The sequence below is a fragment of the Ochotona princeps genome, chromosome 9, assembly GCF_030435755.1.
Source record: "Ochotona princeps isolate mOchPri1 chromosome 9, mOchPri1.hap1, whole genome shotgun sequence".
Lineage (NCBI taxonomy): Eukaryota > Metazoa > Chordata > Mammalia > Lagomorpha > Ochotonidae > Ochotona > Ochotona princeps.
The window spans coordinates 46,094,162-46,109,222 of record NC_080840.1 but is presented as its reverse complement, the minus strand read 5'-3'; the positions used below and the strand labels follow the sequence as shown (position 1 = coordinate 46,109,222).

Below are 15,061 nucleotides of genomic sequence, written 5' to 3'. Positions count from 1 at the left end.
TTTCCCTGAAGGCTCCTCTGGCTCCCAACTTAAAGCATCAAACCCATGAACTTTAAAATGCAATAATGTTGGCCTTTCAGAGTAAAAATGAGTAAAAACGCGATGGTTCAAATAAAAACCCCCAAACACTAACAAGTCTCCCAGAAGGCATCCCTGCTCATCCCACATGAGGGGGTTCTACCGGTCCACAACAGGGTCATGGAAGCATCAAAAAGAGGACTGCAACAGTGCAGGCATGCGTTCACAAACACCTGCAAACAAACCAAGTCCTGGCTAGACCACCATGAGCAATTCTGAAGATGAAGGAGACAGAGGCTTCTGGCTTCTCTGTACCAACCGGTGTCAGGACCGGCCAGTGGCCACCAGGAGCAGTTTCCTCCTTGTCACTGAGAAAAAGCAAGAGAAGGAATGGATGCACAGGGAAGTCATTCTGGCTGTGGCTTTTTCTCTGGGTCTGGTCCACGCTCACGCACAGGTGCTGCACAAGCCCTGGACGGCAGGGCGCGGGGAGCCTGCCCTGGACGGGTGGGAGCCTGCCCTGGACGGGTGGGAGCCTGCCCTGGACGGCAGGGCGCGGGGAGCCTGCCCTGGATGGGTGGGAGCCTGCCCTGGACGGCAGGGCGCGGGGAGCCTGCCCTGGACGGGTGGGAGCCTGCCCTGGACGGGTGGGAGCCTGCCCTGGACGGCAGGGTGCGGGGAGCCTGCCCTGGATGGGTGGGAGCCTGCCCTGGACGGCAGGGCGCGGGGAGCCTGCCCTGGATGGGTGGGAGCCTGCCCTGGACGGCAGGGCGCAGGAAGCCTGCCCTGGACGGGTGGGAGCCTGCCCTGGACGGGTGGGAGCCTGCCCTGGATGGCAGGGTGTGGGGAGCCTGCCCTGGACGGGTGGGAGCCTGCCCTGGATGGGTGGGAGCCTGCCCTGGACGGCAGGGCGTGGGGAGCCTGCTCTGGGTGGGTGGGGCTGACGGTACAGGTGCACCATCATCAGCTGAGGGATGGCACCAAGACGGCACTGCACCACAGGAGGGACACACACAGGACCAGCCCTTGCTCCCCAACACCACTGTGCCAAAGGTCCCGATTTAGTTTACAAGGAAGCACAAGACATGGAGGAGGAAGACAACACCCAGTCAACAGTGTGGGCATTCTACAGAGAAACAGTGACTCAGTGGGGGAAGTCATGAACCAGAGACTTCAGTAGTACAACTTCTAAAGGTCATGTGTGGTCTTGGATTCTGATTCAAACAAATCAGCAGGTGGCAACTGTTCTGGAGATGTCAAAGGAAACGGAATCCTGACCAGGTATGAAAGGCAGGGGACACATCTTTTGGCATGGCTCAATGCTTCGGTGAAAAAACAAGCAGTGCAATGATGTAGCTTGGATTGCTCCACATTCCAGTAACAACGGGAAGGAAGGGGAAACATTAGAAAATGATGGTCATTTTTTCAGGATGAATGCATCACAGCTGCTCTTCCAGCTCTTGCGTGTGTTCAGAATTCCCTGTAAGAGGACAGCAGGGCGGAGAAGATCCTGCCTGTCCGCCAGCATCAGTTCTCCCAGAAGGGCGCCGGATGCCAGGCTCTGTGGGAGCTGTTGGAGACGGGCTCTTCCTGCGATGGGCTCGGATTATCACAAGCACGTGAGGGCAGCATTTCCTGCGACCGGCCCAGCAGCCCAAGCACGTCGGCATAACGCTCAGGGTCCTGCCTGGCACAGAAGAGGAGGCTGCCAACCAAAGAGCCAGCCAGAGTGGGTACGCCATCTGGGAAAGTGAGCCTGAGAATTTAAGGAAAACAGAGGAAGCTGGCAGCAGAGTCAGGCCCTGACCTCCCACACCTGCAGCCTGACAGGAGGCTGGCAGCCGAGTCAGGCCCTGACCTCCCACACCTGCAGCCAGTAGGCCGCCCATGTGTGCATGCCCATGAACATCACTCCCCACACCAACTTCCACAACAGGACCCGCTGGCTTCTACCCAGAGCCAGCCCAGGCTCTCAGGGCAGCAGCACAACCATGGGCTGGACTGTGCTGCCCCCTAATGATGAGATCACGGAACATCCCCACGGCGTGGGGGTTAGGCCTGCCAGGGCTGAACCAGGAGGGACTCCTTCCAGACCCCAGGGGCGTGGCTCCAACTGTGGACCCTGTACAAACACACCCAGGATCAAGTCGGAGTTCTAAATAAGGCTCCTGACTCGCAATGATTAAATCAAATCAAGCAGCAGGAACAGCTCACTGTAAGAAATAACATGAATGTGGCTGCTCTCCGGCATTTCCCTTCGTATTCTCAGCTCGTACTGACCACAGATAATCGAAACCATCCAAAGTGAAGCTGTGGCTAGGACGAGACCAACATTCAAATGTGTCTCACCCAGTTTTCACTCATTGCAGTGCAGTAAGATTGGTAGCAAAGGCTACCAGGCTGGGTCATGTACTCACACCTCTCATTATTTAGGCACACCCGTGAATCTCAGGGTCCGACAAATCCAGTCCACTGGGAAGCCAGCGAACCTATTTATTCATCCAAATCATTTCCATGTCAGTCATTTCCACATGTACCCTCTGAGGAGGGAGCCATGTTGAATCAGCGCTGGCCTGGCTCCCACCTCCTTCCCTGGGATGGGCCTGCTGGTCTTGCACAAGGTACCCCTCCCAGACCTCCACCTGCTGCTGAAACTCAGCGTTCACCTCCCTCGCTGGCAGGCCAGGGTCCTGGCTTTCCCAGAGACCTGCATGGGCTTCTGGGGCACAGAGGTCACCCCCAGCCCTCTGGGCTCCTCCCTTGGGGCTCTGGCATCATCACAGCCTCCAGAAGGGGAATGGGTGGGACTGGGAGGACCTGTGAGGCCAAGGCACAGCAGAGGCCGCAGCTGGAGTGCCGGGAGGGGACAGTACAGAAGGCCACCCAGCAGACAAGGGCTGGGACAAAGGCTGAGGAGTCATACTGCCACCTCCTGCAGGTGCCCAAGTCCTGGGCTAGGTCCATGTGCCTCTCCACATGGTCAGCTCACAGTGCAGGCAGACTTCAGAGCTGGGTTTCACATCAAGGAAGAGTACAGCCTTGGGAAGAGGGGACCGGTGCAATGACAGTAGATGGGGGCTGGGGCTGCTCAGGGCACACAGGACTGGGCTTCACTGGCGAGGGGACTTCTGAGGCCTCACAGAACCCAAAGAAGAACACCTGTTTACAGTCGTCTAGTTCAGCTGATTGCCCATCAAACCAGCGCCAAAGCAGGTGGCATGCTCACCCAGGTACAGGCACACGACAGAACACACAGGCCACCTCCTGCCCACTGCTGCCCTCCGTCCCTATCTGGAATCAAGGTGCACTGCTAGAGGGGACTTAGGGTCCACCTGGTCTCCACTCCTGCTCCAAAGGGCAAGAAAAGGAGCTCTTTCACCCCAGGCGAGGGTCTCGGGAGGACTGTCTCCCCCTGGCCCACCTGAGATGGGGCACTCCCCCAGGTGGCAGGCACCCTCAGCAGGGCTCCCCAGGCTAGAGCTCCTGCCACGGCCCCAAGTCGCCCCCACCACACCCGCACTGTAACCTGGCTTTGAAGAGCTACGATGCACTGCCCCGAACCTGACCTGACAGGCAACGACATGCCTGCCCCCAACTCCTGCTGACTCCCTCCACCCCAGCTTCCACCATCCCAGGCGTTCCCTCCAAACGGCCCTTCCCCCATACCACTGCCCATGCTAATCATCACAAAATGCAGTTGTCACATTAATACAACTTACAATCCTCTATGACACATTTACATCCAAAGTACTTTAGAATCTTTTTTTTAAAAAAGATTTATTTTTATTGCAAAGTCAGATATCAAGAGGGGAGGAGAGACAGAGAGAAAGATCTTCCATCCAATGATTCACTCCCCAAGTGGCCATGACAGCCAAGAGCTGCACTGATCTGAAGCCACGAGCCAGGAACTTCTTCTGGGTCTCCCACATGGGTGCAGGGTCCCAAGGCTCCAGGCTATCCTCTTCTGCTTTCCCAGGCCACAAGCAGGGAGCTGGATGGGAAATGCAGCTGCTGGGATAGAACTGGCACATATATGGGATCCCAGCACGTGCAAAGTGAGGACCCTAGCCGCTAGGCTACTGCATTGGGCCCAAATCTACTTTTTATTGTTCCATTTTATACACAAAAATAAGACAAATAAAATTTTTCACATTTGTTGTATGGGAAAATACAGGCCTCTAAAGATCCTATTTTCATTTAGCATATACTTTTTAAAAAAGATTTATTTTCACTGGAAAGCCAGATTTACAGAGGGGGAGAGACAGAGAGGAAGATCCTCCATCTGTTGATTCAACCCCCAAAGTAGCCACAATGGTCGGAGCTGAGCTGAGCCGATCCCAAGCCAAGAGCCAGGAACCTCTTTCAGGTCTCCCACGTGGGTGCAGGGTCCCAAGGCTTTGGGCCGTCCTCTACTGCTTTTCCAGGCCACAAGCAGGGAGCTGGATGGGAAGCGGACTGCTGGGATTAGAACTGGAGCCCATAAGGGATCTCAGAATGTATAAGTGAGGACTTTAGCTGCTAGGCTACCGTGCCAGGCCCATTTAGCATATAATTATAATAATTATTGAAATCAAAAGACTTCAAATGACATTTATTACATTCCTTTACTTAACTTCATATATTGTTTGATGTATAAAAAATATCTAGGACACTAGCATTAAACCAAGATGAGCTTCAAGTCTCTCACTAATCACTGTACACGTGGTGTAAGGACATTTACAGACTCTCCCCGGATCATCGACCTAGACACAGAATTCTGCAGTATGACTAAATCAAAACTTACATTCTCTCTCTGTTTTTATGCCACAGAGTATAAAACCGGGAGGTTGTTTTACTCTCCGAGTTCTGCCACCAGGGTTCCCTGTTACGAACAGGCAGCAGTGTCTTGGGAAAATAGTTTTCTTTGTAAATACTCCACCACTTGCAGTCTGGATCTGAGCAGCTCCACCTCATGGTAGGGGACCTGCAGGGGGAGAGCAAAGGCAAGGCACTCCTCAGGAGCTGGGAGGACGCTGCTTTGGAGATGGCCTTGTTTCTTATACAAGGGCAATGGTCACGCCTGTGGGACAGAGCCGGGCACACAGGCACATGAGAGTAACCAAGCCCAGTCCCTGGGCCTCTAGGAGCTCAAGGACGAGGTGTCAAGTTAAATATAAGACACACAGAAGCAGACTGGAAATTTATTACTAAGAGGGAGGAGGCATTTAATGAAACCACAGTGGGAGCTGATGGACAGGAGAATTCCAACTGCGCTGGAAAAGTTGGGCAGGAAAGCAGCTTGGGCAAGGAGAGGCTGCAGGAGCAGAGCCAGGCCACTGGGCAGCAGGCCAGGCGGCCACAGGGCCCAGTGGGGGCAGCCGGGCAGCTGAGCAGGCCAGGGGGCAGCCATGGAGGGTCCTGGATGTTAGGACATCAAGAATTCCGGAACCGGCCAAGAAGCAGCACACCTGGCGTGATTCCTTTAGGAATGCTCACCTGGGGAGCAAACAGCAGCAGGCAGAAAGGCAAAGGGGCCTGCAGCCCCAGCCCGGAGAAGCTGAGAACCCAGGCTGCTCTTTCTGTTCAAACTCACCCCTCCAATCCCTCCCCACACCAGGCCTGAGACCCATCTCCACAGAAAATACAAACAAGGTTGCGAACCTTGTCATCTCAGTCACGTTTGTGGCTAAATCAGGAATCTGTCTGAGTCTGTGAACTAGAGAGGCAGGTAGAGCTGACAGCACACAGCACACCCCGCTTCTACAGAACAACCAGAGCTGGGGAAGGCCCACACTGCGGCCCGTCAGGAGACCTGAGGCTAATCCCGGACCTAAACTAGGTCAGTCATCCTCAGGCAGGCGGATCACGGAGTTCCGTGAAGATAAGCGACCACGGGCCTGAGGAATCTCCGAGAGCTGCCTTCTGGGGCCCGTGCGTGGGGCCGGGATGGTTCCCGGGGACTCCTGCACCAGGAAACAGCACAGCACAAGCTTGGGGAGCACTTCCTTTGCCACTTCAGTCTCCGAGAAGCCCCCCCCTCACTCCCTTGGGAGAGCCCCGAATCACTTCTGGTTGGCACTGCTCAAGTCATGAACCCTTACGAAAGTTTTTCTGTGCCTCTATTACTTGCTAATGGTACCCTAGAAAAATCAAACCTGAATTAAAACTTTTTACCTAAAAAAAAAAAATGTGAACTCATACCTGAACAACTCGGTAGCCCAGTAACTGCAGGTGTCTCTGTTTAATAGCTTCTTTCCCCTGTAAGTGTCTGCCGTTGGAGCAAAATCTTTGTGGCCCGTCAACGCACAAGGCGACTCTGAAAAACCCAAGAGGAAGAAGTCTTACGAGAACATGCCTAGTTACAGTGCTGGCTGCTCTAGTCCCAAGCGGGTCATCTTTCAATCCTTCCAAAAGCACTGAGATGCAATTTCAGTGACTATTAATCCTTATAAAATATCACAAGGAATTTTCAGAAGTAGCAAGTTAAAAACATTTTGACTTCTAGAAGGCCTATTTTTTTTCACCCTATCAAGGAAAAGATTTAAAAATATATATACATATATTCATTTCATTGATTTAAAATGCAGAGTTACAGAGAGAGAGGGACAAAAACTTCCATTGGCTGGTTCACTCCCCAAGTAGCTGCAACAGCTAGGGCAGGGCCGGACCAAAGCCAAGAGTCAGAAGCTCCTTCCATGCCTCCCATGTGGGCGCAGGGACCATAGAATTTGAACCATCTTTTTTTTTTTTTAAAGATTTATTTTATTTTTGTTGCAAAGTCAGATATCCAGAGAGGAGGAGAGACAGAGAGGAAGATCTTCCATCCGATGATTCACTCCCCAAGTGAGCTCAATGGCCGGTGCTGCGCCGATCCCAAGCCAGGAGCCAGGAACTTCCTCCAGGTCTCCCAAGCGGGTGCAGGGTCCCAATGCATTGGGCCGTCCTTCACTGCTTTCCCAGGCCACAAGCAGGGAGCTGGACGGGAAGTGGAGCTGCCAGGATTAGAACCAGTTCCCATATGGGATCCTGGCGCATCCAAGACAAGGACTTTAGCCGCTAGGCCGGGCCCGGATATGGACCATCTTACACTGCTTTCCCAGGTGCATTAGCAGGAAGCCAGATGGAAAATAGACCTGCTGGGACTTGAACCAATATCCATACCATGCCAGTTGTTGCAGGTGGCAGTTCTCCCTGTTATGCCACAATACCAGCCTCAAAAAAGATCATTTCTTAAGGTTGTAAGTGTTACAACAGGGCTCTGTCTGTACTGTGGTGTGATGACAGCATCCCACATAGGAGTTCTGGTTCAAGTCCCAGCTGCTCCACTTCCAAGCCAACTTCCTAATACACCCATGGAAGCAGCACGCAGTGGCTCCAGTGCTGGAGTCTCCGCTGCACGTGGGCCACGTGCATGGAATTCCCGGCTCCTGCCTTCAGCTGGGCCCACGCTGGGCTCTGGTGGCCATGGAGGGAATGACGCAGTGGGCAGAAATGCTGTCTCTCCCTCTGTCACTCTCTTTCAAATGTCTTAGAACAAAAAGTGCAAGACTCTACCTTTTATAGACATCTTCATCAACTGAAGCAGGTAATACAAATCCCCCTTCGTCTAATTTAATTTCGACATCTGGTGAGAGAAGAAAGGGAAGTCTTTGCGTGATACCCTCATAAGAACCATCTTCCTGTATACCTCCTCTGCTTTGATACTTCCACACTGTATGTACCAGCTGGGCTGAAAGCTGCAAAGCAATGACCACAACCAAGGTGAGAACTCGATCCTAACCAGCTTACACTCACAGCTCAGCTACACTAAGCAGACAGGAGGGTCATGAGATGTCACACACAATCCTCACTCTCTCCCTGACAACCAGTCCAGATTGGCAGCTCAAGCAGCGTCCACCACCCGCACACCTGCCAAGCTCACGGCCAGCAGGCGAAGGATGCTGTGCCCTGCTGACACGGGTCCTCGAATATTCTCAAATCTGGAATAGGTGACCCGTGTCCCTGGGTGAAAGAGGGAGTCGAGATGCTATCGTGGGAACCCCAGAGCCCACTGCCCTTCACTCGCTGATCTTACAGAGCCCCCTGGCAGGACGTGGCTTGGTGCTCTGCGCTCTGCTGTGGGGCAGAGCCCCTGCAGGCAGAAGTGTTCCTGGCTGTGCGGTCCAATCAGGCAGTTGCAAGCCACAGCTGGCTACTGAGCACTTGAACAGGGCTGATGGAAGAGCTGAATTGTAAACTTTTTGTTTTCCTTTCACTTGAGTTAATTTTGGTTTAAACGGCTTCCTGTAGCCATGGCTATTATTCGGATAGCCCTGGCCTTGACTATAACCGCAGCTAGCCATCACTGAGCACTTTCTATGTCCCAGGCATGTTTCACAGAGTCCATACACGAGTGTCTGAAGTCTCCTCTGACAGATGGGAAGTGTGCTAACCCGGGCAGGGCACTGCTGCACTTCCTTTTCCACACACCCACATATCTGCGAAAGAGCAGGGCGCCTAGCTAGGTTCAAGACAGCAAGACTGCCTCTGTCACTTACCTAGCGTGTAACAATAGGGTGTTAACACTTTGGAAGCAAAATACAATCTCGCTCCTAAAAGGTCAATGAGTCCAAGCATCACAGATTTATAAAGCCGGAAATCAATGGGGCTCTCCAAGGAACAACATGGAGTTAGAAATGATTTCACTCGGTATTTAGGAAGGAGTTTGGGCCCCTAAAAATCATGTGCAAACACGAGAAAGAAATGTAAGACACAAACCCTGAGAGTAAGTTCAAGGTTAGCTGTTACAAAAGTGTGATACAAAATTACTTTATAGGCAGGATGCTTTTCCAGGAGGAAGGGCAGATGGCTTTCTAAAAAAAACACTGCAAAAGATCACAATTCAAAATACCCTTCAGAGCTGTGTGAAGAGCAGTCCCTGGCCACCAGAAACAGACAGAAGAAAAAGAGGGGGGCGTGAGGGAGGGGCAAACAGGAAACAACTTGGGGACTGACCAAAGCCCTTCAAGGGAAAACAGAGGTGGCCTTTCCATTTAGTAAGAACAGGTAATGAAGGCTTGCGGCCAGGAGAGCTCGGCTCCCCTGGCAGCACCTGACATTGGCTAGTCATGAATTCCAAAGCGGAGCAGAGCAAGCTCAGCTACACTCTTGCAAAGCGCTCAAGAGAACCAAGTTCCCACCCATTCGGGATGCGAGATCCCAGGCTTCAACACAGGCCCGCAGGACACAGCTTTAAGGGTTAGCTTCAAAATGTGACGACATAATAAAAATACAAACCCAAGGTCAATGAGGACAGGAAACCCAGAAGACATGAAAGACAAATTTGATTACAGAAAAATTAAACTTACACCATAATTTAAAAAAAAAAATCCCAAACCAAAGGAAAATCCTGTGTCTGTTTTACAATGAACTCTAAAACTCTAAAGATAACCCAGCTTCCACGAGCGTCCAGACGCACAAGGACACGTCCCAGGAAATACAAACAGGCACTAAACACCTGAAGATGTGTTCAGTTCCCACTCGTGCTTGTGAAAACGAATCTTAACACATGACACTGCTTTCCACCCTGCAGGAGACGTGGGGAGACAGGGTCAGCTTCTCTCATTGAGGAGAAATAAGACAGCTACAAATACTAGCGGACAGATATGCCAGTATTTAAAATAGTAATCCAGGGCCCGGCGGCGTGGTCTAGTGGCTAAAGTCCTCACCTTGAAAGCCCCGGGATCCCATATGGGCACCGGTTCTAATCCCGGCAGCTCCACTTCCCATCCAGCTCCCTGCTTGTGGCCTGGGAAAGCAGTCGAGGACAGCCCAATGCTTTGGGACACTGCACCCGCGTGGGAGACCCGGAAGAGGTTCCTGGTTCCCGGCATCGGATCGGCGCGCACTGGCCCGTTGCGGCTCACTTGGGGAGTGAATCATCGGACGGAAGATCTTCCTCTCTGTCTCTCCTCCTCTGTGTATATCTGGCTGTAATAAAAAGAATAAATCTTTAAAAAAAAAAAATTACATAAAATAGTAATCCAGTACTTAAAATAGTAATTCAGCAATTCCACGTTATAGGACTCTAGCTTACAGGCAACAGGACAGAAAGGTTCCAGCAACAGTACAACGGTAACAAGGATGTTGACCACAGCACTGCTGATAGAAGCTAAAGCTGGAAAAACTGAGAGTGCATTACCAGGAAGGCGCTATGTCACACCACAGCAAGCCCTTTTCAGCAGGCCTGAAGGAATGTCCTCAACGCACCAGGACACCAGCCATCTGCTTCGGCAGGCCCACTCCATTCCAAGAAAATACTGGCAATGTGTCTGTGTGCCTGCGTATGTGCGTGCCTGCGTGTCTGTGTCCCTGCAGGCATATACCCTGCTGTGGGCACTGTGCCTGCAGAAACGGCCGCAGGCGCCTGAGCGCTCTCCAGACTGTCCCAGGCAGTGGGTGGCCAGGCCCGGCGTGGCTATCCTGAGCCTCCACGTGGGCCCAACACTGCTGCACAGCCACAGCAACTCTCCCTAAACTCTCAGAGTGCTGCCTTGCTTTAACAACACTGTAGGGTTTGTTTAGCCCAGAGGTTCACTTTGGCAACCGTTCTGGGAAATGCTAAAACCCTTTAACAGCCGCAGACAGAATCCAGCAGTGCTGAGTCACGCACCTGCAGCAACTGACAGCTGTCTACAGAATCACACGCAAAGGACCCTGGTCCCTCAGGACAAGAACACACGAGTGGGATCAATTTGTTTAAAAAAAGCAAAAAGGCAACTGGAGTAAATCAAAGTTCTGCTTTTCAAAGGAAGCAGTCAGAGACCAGTGAGGAGAGCCTGGGCGCAAAAGAACACACATACACATACACACACAGAGCAGTGAGGAGGGCCTGGGCGCAAAAGAACACACACACACACACACACACACACAGAGCAGTGAGGAGGGCCTGGGCGCAACAGAACACACACACAGCAGTGAGGAGGGCCTGGGCGCAAAAGAACACACACACACACACACACACACACACAGAGCAGTGAGGAGGGCCTGGGCGCAACAGAACACACACACAGCAGTGAGGAGGGCCTGGGCGCAAAAGAACACACACACACAGAGCAGTGAGGAGAGCCTGGGCGCAAAAGCACACACACACACACACACACAGAGCAGTGAGGAGGGCCTGGGCGCAGCAGGACACACACACCGCTGGCCCCCTCCCAGGGAAGTGAGCCCTGCACTTCCTGCTTACCTTATAGAAGGGGCATTCGAACACCAGCTTAGGAACAGCTGGGTCAGCTGCGTCAGACTGACTCTGTCCAAGCAGGATTCTTCACCTGGAAAAGAGCACCCGACCTTAGGGCCCTGTGTCACCATGGAACACCCAACCACATACCCCTGGAGCAAACAGAAAGGCCAAGGACTGCTCCGCTTCAGCATTACAACTGAGACCTGTAATCCCCAAGTTGAAAGGTGACCTCGTTTCCCAGAATCAGACATTAGAACCAGCTCAACTTGTAGTCGCTGAAGGAAGAAAGGGCTGAATACTTTTGGCATGAAGTTGACGGGATGGTATTCAATAAGAGAACACGAATGGAGAAGCTTCAGAAGCGCTTTGGGTGGAAAACAATCGACCTGAGCCCAAAGCCTCGTTTCGAGCCTGGCAAACAAGGCTGCGGCGTTCGGGGGCACGTAGTTGAGTTTTCCGAAAGCTTCGATGACTTTCGAGATCTGAGCAGGCGAGAACTCCTCCAAGCGGCCCACGAGGGTCCCTGCCACGGTGTCGAGGACGGGCCGGGACAGCAGCAGCTCCCGGCCGCAGAACTCGGCCACGCTACGCCCGACCTCGGGCGCCAGGCCGGGGCCCAGGCCGGCCGCGTGCCGCTCCAGGGCGTGCGTGAAGACGCGGTTGCGGTTGTGGTGCCCGAAGTGAGTCAAGGCGTCGAGCACGCGGCCCAGCTCCGGCGCGGTGAAGTGCGGGACGAGCCTCACGGCGTGCCTGGCCAGCCTGCCGAGCAGCGGCCGCGCCTGCGCCTGGTCCAGGCCCGCCAGGGCCGCGAGCAGCCGGCTCACCGAGGCGGGGCCCAGCTGTGGGACCAGCGGCAGGGCGACGCGGGCCAGCCTGGCCAGGAGGCCCTGCTGCAGGCCCGCCTGCTCCGGGCCCGCCTGCAGGACGCCATAGACGGCCACCACGTCGTCGGGGGCCCCAGGCCGCCTCGTCGGCCCCCTGCAGCTGCTGCAGCACGCGCGCCAGGGCCTCTTAGCCCAGGCCCCTCAGCGCCAGCAGGCTCTCCCCCAGCACGCAGAGCTCCCGCACGCGCAGGTCACCCCCGGCCAGGCGCCACAGGCACTCGGCCGGCCCAGCAGGCTGCCCCGGGGGTCGGCCCGCAGCAGCACCAGGGTCCTCAGGGCGGCCACGAGGCTGGCGCTGCACGGGGGCCACGTGGTCGGAGGGTCCAGGCCGCCACCCCTTCCTCCCACCCCGCCGAGCCGCTCGAGAGCCCTGGCAGCCACGCTGTCGGGCAGAGGGTCCAGCGCGTTCACAAAGGCCAGCACGTCCTCCGCCGAGGCCAGGCCGTCCAGTGTCCGCAGGTGCACCGGCTCCTCGCCCAGGGCCCTCGGCGGCACCGGCCCGTCCTCTCCCTCGCGGCTGCCTCCAGCCCTGTCCCAGGGGCCCAGCCCGGGGCAGTGCGGCTCCCCGGCTGGCCCCAGCGCACTTCCATCCTCGGACGGGAACCTGTGCCCGTAGGCCCGATGGAGCCCGACTCGGACAGGCCCTGGCGGAGGTGCACGCGGCCGCCGGCTGGCGACGGGACTCCCGAGTCGCCTTCTCAGAGTGACAGCCCTCCGGACCCGGAAGTCGGGCAGACGACACAGGCTCCTCCGCAAGGTGACCAGAGCCATGCCGTCGGACAGCCCGCCCTTGACCTGCAGCTCAAGGCCGACCAGAGGGTCCTCCGCAGGGCCGCCTCGCGCGCCCTGCCCCAAGCCCAGTAGGGCTCACACCGGCATCCCGGCAGCCAAGCCGCTGGTGCAGCTGGCATTCAAACCCAAGCCTCACGGGGGGCCGAAAGAAGGGCCTGCGGCGACGTTTATTACGAAATATAACTGGGAAGCGGGTGAGGAGCGCCAGCTTCGGACGGGCCGGCGCGCGTCGGGGGCCCGCAGGTGCCCAGGTCGCGGTGGGGTGAGCCGAGGGCTACTTCGGCCGGAGGACACAGGCAGAGGCGGCCGCGGGAGATGAGGCCGGCGCGCCTCAGCACGACCTCTGCCCTCCACGCGAGCCACCGGGCCGTGTGGGCCTCCGTTGGCGGTCGCCGCAGCCGGCGTGGCTGAGGGGACGCGCCGAGCGGACGGCGCATGCGTGCAGCCGGACGCCGGCCACGCCCCGCCCGCAGCAGGCACCCTGATTGGTTCGACTCGCCCCTCCGGAGCTCTGCATTGGTCCCCGTGCTGAGCATGAGCGCCGCGGGGTACGCGCGGGGACGCCGGGCCGTGCGACCTGTACAGTGCGGGGCTCCTGGCCGGAGTCGCGCCGGTGAGTCCCGCGGGCGTGGCCTTGTCGGGGTCCCGGCATCCCACCGAGCCCTTCGATGGGGAGGCAGTGGGGGGAGGCAGTGTGGCGCTGGCGGGGCAGACGATCTGATCGCACAGGCCCTCCTCCCCCGCCGCGTCTCTGGGGAGTCATCCCGGCGCGGCCTGCGGGACACCCGGGACACCTGGGAGCGTGCGGCTGCAGGGGGGCTGCAGGGGGCTGCAGCGGGACACCCAGGAGCGTGCGGGCTGCAGGGGAACACCTGGGAGCGTGCGGGCTGCAGGGGAACACCTGGGAGCGTGCGGGCTGCAGCGGGACACCTGGGAGCGTGCGGGCTGCAGTGGGACACCTGGGAGTGTGCGGGCTGCAGCGGGACACCTGGGAGCGTGCGGGCTGCAGGGGGACACCTGGGAGCGTGCGTGCGTCCGGGGCCGAGACCCGCAGCTGGTGCCCCGCAGCGCCTTCCGGCCCCGGAGTGCCCCATGCTTGCCAGAGCGTGGTGAAGCATGGGCCGGGTCAGGGACCTGGTCCTGCCGGGCTTTCGGCTGCACCTGTTCCAGCAGGTTCCGAGACAGTGCAGCTCCGTGGGGCGGCCGTGGGTGTAGGGGCTGCTGGAATGGGGTGGGTGCCTGGAACATGATTTTGACAGCTCTCGGTGAGCCCCAGGGGTGGTGTACTCTCCACGTGCGTCCATCCTTCCTGCTGTGACTCGGCGGCACCTCCGCAGTGCCAGATGCTGTTGTGCCGCCAACATTCCCTGGGTAAACGTGGGATTTGCTTGTGATCTATATGGCTGAAGGAACTGGGCACTGAAAGCGGCTCATTCACCGAAAGCCAACATTTCATTATTATCACTGCTATTTCAGTTTAAATCGGCCCTTAGGGATGATCAGTGTCCCCCACGAGGAAAAACAAACAAAAACTCTAGGGGTGCCCCTAGTTTTTCAGTTTCCCCCAGGGCTCTCTTTAGAGACATAGAAGTGTTGGGAAAACATTTCAGGGGATTGAATGTGTTTTCTCCATCCAGTTCGTGTTCACAGGACCAGTTCAGAGAGTGTGGACAATTGAAAAGATGAATTTGTCTGTGAAGAAAATGCAAAATCAGTATTTATAAGGGACTTTAGAGTATTCAAAGAGGATGCATATCATGAAAAAAAAAGCTGCATGTACTTCAAAATGTTTTGCAGTGTGAGGAATTTATCCGTTATTCCATTGCCAGGAACTTTTCCAGTGCCCCTTGCATGTTCACGCTCTCACATGCTTGATACTGATTAAATAGCAAAGGAGAACTTGTGCTTCTGTTAATGTTAGCATTAAGGTTAAATAGGAACCAAGAATCCAGTAAGGAACAAAAAGCTACATAAGCTTTGAAAGTGGCACAAGGTATTCAGGTAGCAAGTCCTTTTTCGGATAACTTTGGACAAATTCAAGTCTGATTCCCATTTTCTCCCTAATCTGTTTGTTTTCTTACTGAGAGTCATTTAGGCTTGGTGCTAACGGATGTAGAGATGTAGCCATGTTGAGTTATGTGTGGATGTTGTGGTATTTGTTCAG

The 15,061-nt window shown here is 55.5% G+C and overlaps 1 pseudogene; it reads right to left on the bottom strand.

The window, feature by feature from the left end:
• Positions 1-4,756: 4,756 nt before the first annotated feature.
• LOC101527652 (FAST kinase domain-containing protein 3, mitochondrial-like) lies at positions 4,757-12,876 on the bottom strand (annotated as a pseudogene).
• Between the last annotated feature and the right edge of the window lie 2,185 nt (positions 12,877-15,061).